Here is a 7,651-nt window from a genome sequence, read left to right as displayed (position 1 = left end):
CGTCCACCCTGTGATGCCAGATACTGCAAACAGTCCAAGCTGTCATTAGCAGGAGCTCCCTCCCAAGTGCAGATACCGGGGGCGCTGGCACGGAAAGGCCTGGTGAGAGTGCATGGAGACGGGGCTCCCTGCCTTCAAAAGTGCCGGCCCGGCTGCCTCAAAGGACCGAGCTGACAGACAGTGATGAGCTGGGCTGAGGCCGGCATGTGAGCTCCCATGTCCACAGCTGCATCCACCTCGCGTGTCAGCTGAGTAACAGGATGTTGCAGCCCTGCCTGTCCTGGCTCAGCCTGCAATGAGCCGTAGTGCCGAGTGATTGCAGACAGGGCCGTGGGGCTGGGAGCAGCTGGCCCAGGAGACACTGATGGGGCAACGCTTGTGCCCGCAGCTCCGGGAGGTGTTTGAGGCCGTGGCAGTGTATTTCACGCAGGAGGAGTGGGAGCTGCTGGAAGATGAAGACAAGGTGCTTTACCGGGACCAGATGCTGAAGAATTACCAAGCCCTCGTTTCCCTGGGTAAGGCTCTGGTTTTTGCATCTCCGTGGAGCTGTGCAGACTCTGATGTTTTGTAGTCATCTCCCTGTGTTTCAATAGTCTCATCGCCAAGCACTTTTGACTGGTGGTTCAATGTACAGGCTGGGGGTGTTGCCAACAAGTCAAAGGAAGTAATTCTTCCCCTCTCTTCAGCACTGATGAAGCCACATCTGAAGTCCTGTGTCCAGTTTTGGGCCTCCTGCTACAGAAAGGATGTGGACACATTGGAGAGAGTCCAGCGGAGGGCTACAAAAATGGTTCAGGGGTTGGGGGATGAGTTATGAGGAAAGCCTGAGAGGGGATTTAATATCAGGCTATTGTGCTGCTCCCTGGTGCATCACGGGTCACTGCATCTCCATGCCTGTTCCTGGTTAATGCACTTTCTAAACCAGGAGTGGTTGGTGCTTTGTTTCCTGTGACCATGCCTCCACTATACGGGTGACGAGGACCATTATCTAGTGAAGGCTTTTCCCTGCAGTGCCTTCTCTTTCCTAAATGTCTGTCCTCCCTTGTCCATCAAGGCCCTAGTAAAAACCTTGCGTTCATAGGATCCGTTTCGCAAATCCCGGTTGGTTATTCTGCATCCAGTACCCAGTCATTAATCCTCTTTAACCACTGTCCCAAACAGGATATCAAGGTCCCACACCTGCTCTAATCTGCAGCATCCAGCAAGGACAAGTGGAGCTCTCGGTCTGTGATGATGAGACCCGTGGGAAAATCTCCAGATCAGAGGACCTGCCTCCACGTGAGTTGTCTATTCCCTCCACCCCACTCCGCTCTTAGAAATTTCATAGATTTCATAGATTTTTTAGGGTCGGGAGGGACCTCAGCAGATCATCCATTCTGACCCCCTGCCCTGGGCAGGAAAGAGCGCTGGGGTCAGATGACCCCAGCCAGGTGCCTGTCCAGTCTCCTCTTGAAGACCCCTAAAGCAGGGGAGAGCACCACCTCCCTTGGGAGCCCATTCCGAATTTTGTCAGCCCTCACCATCAAGAAGTTCTTCCTGATGTCCAACCTAAATCTGCTCTCCATCAGTTTGTGGCCATTGTTCCTAGTAACCCCAACGGGCACCCTAGTAAACAGAGCATCTTGTATTCCCTGCTGCCGTCCCCTGATGAATTTGTAGGTGCCCACAAGAACATCTCTCAGCCTTCTCTTGCAAGCTGAAGAGATTCAGGTCCCTCTATTTCTCCTTGTAGGACCTTACCTGCAGGCTCTTAAGCATATGAGTGGCCTCCTCTGAACCCTCTCAAGGTTGTCCACATCCCTCTTGACGTGCAGCACCCAACACTGCATGTAGTACTCCAACTGCGGTCTTACCAATGCCGCGTAGAGGGGAAGTATCACTTCCTTAGACCTTTTCATGATGCACCTGCTAATGAATGAAACAGTGTGGTTGGCTTTACTTGTCACTTAGTCAGATTGACGACTCATGTTCATTTTAGAGTTGACAATGACTCCGGGATCCCTTTCTGCTGCTGTGCTGCTTAGAAAGTCACCTCCCAGTCTGTAGGTGTGTTGGTGATTCCTTCTCCCTAGGTGCAGAGTTCTCCATGCCAGGGGGACCTGGAAACTGCAGCCCTGCCCAGTGCTGCCCTTGCAGGGCACTGATCTCAAACACGGTACATTGCCCTGTAATGTGCCCAGCAGGTGTTGTTCCCACTTGGTGAAATTCAGCCACATGGAGACAAGCAGCTGTTCCCATCTTCTCCCTCTAATGACAGATGTTAGCAAGCAATCAGGTTTGCTGTCTTGATCTTTTCGTCCCAGGTCTGGTTTCTCTGGGATGCCGTGATCTTAAATTTCCATCTTAACTCAGCAATGTAAGAGTTCATTCCTCAGCCCAAGGTAGCTATATGTCTCTACCACCTTCTTCCGGGGCATGATGGGATTTGTAGTCCCCCATGGAAATCAGCATGGTGTGCAGAGGCTCTGTGTAGCCATCAGTGTTGGAGAAAAAAGAAGCTGAGTCTCTCCCTGGTTTCTCCTGATCAGGCTGACCTGGAACCCAGAAGTGTTTCGTCCTGGTCTCAGGCTGCATGACATGGCTCCATGGCATGGGTGGGATTCAGAAGCTTTCAGGTTGTGGGGGGAAGTGAATCCCCTATGGTTTGCACCAGAATTGCCCCCTTTGTGTTTCACCTCTGGAGCCCTGGGTGTCATGAAGCCTGAGACTCAGCACGGAGTCCAGGTTCAGGTTCATGCCAAGGCCTTAGACCCGTTGCAGACTCCTGTGACAGGGAGGCCACCTGGGACCCATCAGCAGAGGAAAGCTTCATGGGTTCATTCCCTGCACCAGACGTTGCCCCAGAAGCAGGCAGGAAGCACAGCCCTGCTCCTTTCACAAGAGAAAGCCACAGCTCTAGGTCCTCCCCTCATCCTCGGCCCATTGCAACATGAAGCTATTCAGGTATTGTCCTAACACACGTGTCCTACATGTGCTTCTCCTAGCAGGGCCAGAGGTGATGGGACTGGCAGAGTACTCGGAGTGTGGGAAGAGCTTCCCCCGATCCTCCAACCTGACTCGACACCAGCTCATCCACACCGGGGAGAAGCCACATCAGTGCTCAGAGTGTGGGAAGAGGTTCAACCTGTCGTCATACCTGACCAAACACCAGCTCATCCACACAGGGGAGAAGCCACATCAGTGCTTGGAGTGTGGAAAGAGCTTCAGACAGCTCTCCGACCTGGCCCGGCACCGGCTTATTCACACACGAGAGAAGCCACATCGCTGCCCAGAGTGCGGGAAGAGCTTCAGCCAATTCTCCAACCTGACCCAACACCGGCTCATCCACACAGCGGAGAAGCCACATCAGTGCTCAGAGTGTGGGAAGAGGTTCAGTGTGTCCTCCTACCTGACCATGCACCAGCGCATCCACACAGGGGAGAGGCCACATCAATGCTCGGAGTGTGGGAAGAGCTTCGCCCGATCCTCCAACCTGACCCAACACCGCCTCATCCACGTGGTGGAGAAGCCACATCGGTGTTTAGAGTGTGGGAAGAGCTTCAACCTGTCCTCTGATATGACCAAACACCAGCTCGTCCACATGCAGGAGAAGCCACATCGGTGCTCGGAGTGTGGGAAGAGCTTCACCCGACTCTCCAACCTGACCCAACACCGGCTCATCCATACTGGGGAGAAGCCACATCAGTGCTTGGAGTGTGGGAAGAGCTTCACCCGATCCTCCAACTTGACCAAACACCAGCGCATCCACCCAAGGGAGAAGCCACATCAGTGCTCAGAGTGTGGGAAGAGCTTCACACAATTCCGCCACCTGGCCTGGCATCAGCTCAGCCACAGGCGAAAATCCACATGTGTGCTAGCAGTGTGCAAAGATCTTCCCGCACTCCTCAAAACTGGCCCAGCACCAGTGCATCCACTTCCAGGAGCATTCATAATACTGCCAGCATTGCAGGGTTTGGGGACTTCTACCTGCTTAGGACCCACCAGTGTCTGCATCCAGGCAAATATGCCTGTGGACTGCCACAATAGTTCAACTTTCGTTCGGCCCGTCTAGGTCACAGCAGAACCCACAGTGCGGGAGGTTAAAAGGAAACCCCTCAGGCAGAGGCCAGCCCAGATGTTGGGGGAATCTTTGCCTTGGAGCCTGTGCCACCCCCATTCTTCTCTGAAAGCAGTCAGTGCTCCCAGGGGCAGAAGAAATGCCTTCACAACAGGGTGCCCTCCCCAAGACAACTGGAGCTGCAGGAAGGAGGACATTTATTACTGGGGAAGCATGCCCTTGCCCTTCCTCTCCACCACATCAGTCCTCTCCCAGGCCTGCATATGCCCATCGGGTGTGCAAGATGCTCCTGCTGCCACCCCATGAGCCCAGATTGGCAGGTTTTGCTTCTCAGCCCCTTGTCGGAACTGCACCACCAGGCACCAGCTGCCCCCTCCCAGTCACCCTCCTCTTCATCCCATTCTCTGTAACAAATTCCTTGCTAATCAAGCCCTGAAACTTAACAGGCTATCCCTGTGGTTGGTCTTTATGCCCCCCAGAGCTGTGAAATGGGAACAGACCAGGGCCCAGAACCCCTCCCAGAGCTGATGTGTCTGTGATTTCCCAACCCCTTCGCTTTCCAGAGGATTCACCACAGTCCCGTCATTGTTCCTCACCCTGTGGAGCAGGAGCTGGTCACACTCGAGGCATTATATCCATGTCCTGCTGTGCAGCGAGACCCTGCCCTTTTGAATAAACCTGTGGCAGGGCACGTAGAGTCTCTTTTCTTGGTTAAATGCGATAGTAGGGGGAAAGGAGGTGCAGCGTGTGACAGGTCCTGCCTCTTCTGCGCAAGCGTGGAGAAGGTATGAATGCATCCTGTGGGTGAAATGCAGCACGTTGTAACGTCCCATGGGGAATACTGAGGCTTCTCTGCTGGTGCCAAAGCCATTTGGCTCCATGAGTGTCCCAAAGGGGCTACTCCAAGAGGTTAATAACTGATCCTGGAGCGCGCACATTCATTTCCATAATTCTCCTTTCTACTGATACCCCCCCAGTGTATTAAACCGCTCCCTCCTTTTGCCTATATTACAGTGTTAAGAAAACCTTGTGACTTCTGAATGAACCTCAGTTTTTGGCAGGGGAGCTGGTTTGTCTAGTTGGAAATGGGCACAGAAAGGGAGGGAGGGAGGGAGAGTTTGTTTGTCATGCTTTGAACGTGCCTGTTACTTGCTGAATTTTTAAGGGGCGATGGAGGTTGGGGGCAATAGATGTAGGTGAGGGAGTGTGTGTCACAGGAACTGAAATCTGAACCACCCCTTCCCAAGAGGGGAGCACGGGTGCAAGTCAGTTCAGGTCTCCTGATGTTTCTTCACAGGGCCTGGCTGCAAAGCCTGCTTCTTGAATGCAGTTACAATTTTTTTTGTGGCATAGTCTTATGGAGAGGAGAAAGGTGAGTTACAGAAGAGCTGCATAAGGATCTGCTGCCGGGGCCCTGAGCAGGGTTGAACAGGAGCGCAGGGAGGCATCTAAGTCCACCAAGGCCCCTGCTGCCGGCTTCTCTCCCACGCCAGCTCCAGCAAGTGACCGAGAGCATGGGAAAGTCCCGCTGGGACTTTGGTGATTTTACTCCACATACACCCGTGGCTACAGCCATCGTAGGCTCCAGTTCCTATTGGCTGATGGCATTGCCACCAGGAGGGAGAAAGCCAGTAGATCTTCCCTTTTTCTCTCTCCCCTGGCTTCAGATTGCAGAGACCCAAAGGGCTGCTGAGCATAGGGAAGTTGGAGGTGGAGATTTAGCGCCTAGCTGCACTCTCCACATTCGTGTCAGGTTTATCACTAACAATAGCTAGCCCTCTCCTCACCCTACAAAGTCAAAACCTCAATTTTTACTGGCGTGTAGAAGCCCCGTGAACCTTTGGATATCTGAAATTGGCCTTCGTCTCTGCCCCTGTGCTAGGTCGTCTCAACCCCACCGCGTCGTTCATGGTGGAAGTGGATGCATCCAGCACCACAAGAGGTGTGGCGCTGTCGCAATGGCGGAGCCCAGACCAAATCCTGCATCCCTGCGCCTTCCTTGTCCTGCAAACTCACCTCAGGAGAAAAGAAATAATGCGATCCTGACCTGTGAACTCATGGACATCAGAGTGGCTTTTGGGAAGTGGCGGCACTGCGTTGAAGAGCCATGGCACAAAGTACAGGTGCATACAGATCACAAAAACCCAGGTGCCAACCTGCAGCCTGTGGCGGGCCAGTAGCGGGTGCTCTGGCACCAAGCCGCTCACCTCGCTGCACCCGACCCAAACCGAGCTTTGGATGTCCCCTCCCCAGGGACGTCAGCTTGCAACCAACCCCCTCCTGGAGCGCACCCACAAGCCTGGCGTAACCGCTACCGCCGCCCGAGCTCTGGTCTCTGGCAGGGCTCTGCTGCCCTGGGCTCCAGACCCTGTAGACCCTGGGGTTGTTTAGCCCCTGCAGGATGTATCTGGGTGCTTCGTATAGCCTGAAGCATAGGAAGTATCCTCCCTTGGTGAACCGAGCAAAGGGAGCCAAAAGGCTTGCCCAATCCCCCTCATTTACAACAAGGCTTGCTACAATAGATTTATTGGGTAGGGAGGTGGGCCCCAGGGTTTCCTCTCCTGACTTCTCCCACAGCACACTTACCTAAATAAAAAAGTACTGCGGCACGCTGGATGTGGGGGGCAGGGAGGGGTGGCACGCGGCTAGCTGGACGACATTTTGGGCTGGAGCCGCAGCCCTGTCTGTGCCTGCAGCAGCAGGAGGCGGGGGTGTGGCTCCAGCCCAAGATGTGCCTGATGGCATCAGTGTGCCACGGCACACTGGTTGGGAAACACTGCCGCAGCGGACGGCATCTTGTGTGAGGACGCCTCCTCGACCTGCACACTCGCTGCAACCTGGGGACGAGATGAGTGTGTCACTGGGGAGCTGGGACGTGGGCGAGACGGGGCTGGGAGGGAACACGGACATCCCCCCAGCACACGGCGACGGGGACAGCAGCGTCCACGTCAGAGCGCTCTCACGTGGGGCTTCTCTTCCTGCTCCTGCCCCGGCTGAAACCCCTCGGCCAGGGCACGGCCGCGGCGCAGGTGTGCACGCTCGCCCCCACGCCCGGCTCTGCATCCCGGGGGCAGGAACGGCTCCAGCACCTGCTCCTTGCTGCGGCGCTGGGGCTCCAGCCTCCCGTGGGACCCCCCGCGGCCCCTTGGCTGCCAGGGAGCGGGGCCCCGGGGCAGTGACGCCAGGTCTGTGGGGTGGGGGTTGTGTGGGCCGGGAGCGATCCGAGGCTTTCAGGGGCGCGCGGCAGGCTGTGGCGAGCAGCCCTGGCACGTGGGGCGGGGAATTCGGCGCAGCGGACTAGAATTAGGCACAGACGCGTAGCGGTTGATTAAAGATTATTTTACTTACACCGTAGATGGTCACGGTGCAAGCAGGAAAAACTTGCTTGCGTTGCCGTTACAGACAGACACGTGGAGTTTGCCAGGCTCCACAACACGAACTCGAACAAGACCCCCGAGAAAACTCGAGCCTCTTGAACAACCCGGACAGAGCTCTGGATACACACGCACGAAGCTTGTTAGGCTCCGTGGAACGAGCGCGCAGGGAAGGGTACATCGAGGGATCATGCGGTGACGGGGGGAGGCTAGGGGGTGG

The 7,651-nt window shown here is 55.4% G+C and overlaps 1 pseudogene; it reads left to right on the top strand.

Annotated features, from left to right (window-relative positions):
* Window positions 1-101: 101 nt before the first annotated feature.
* Window positions 102-7,651, top strand: part of LOC106723127 — a 216,340-nt pseudogene continuing 208,790 nt past the window's right edge.

This window comes from Alligator sinensis, unplaced genomic scaffold, assembly GCF_000455745.1.
Source record: "Alligator sinensis unplaced genomic scaffold, ASM45574v1 scaffold968_1, whole genome shotgun sequence".
NCBI classification, from domain to species: domain Eukaryota; kingdom Metazoa; phylum Chordata; order Crocodylia; family Alligatoridae; genus Alligator; species Alligator sinensis.
The sequence above is the reverse complement of the archived record's forward strand: the minus strand, read 5'-3'. Positions and strand labels throughout refer to the sequence as shown.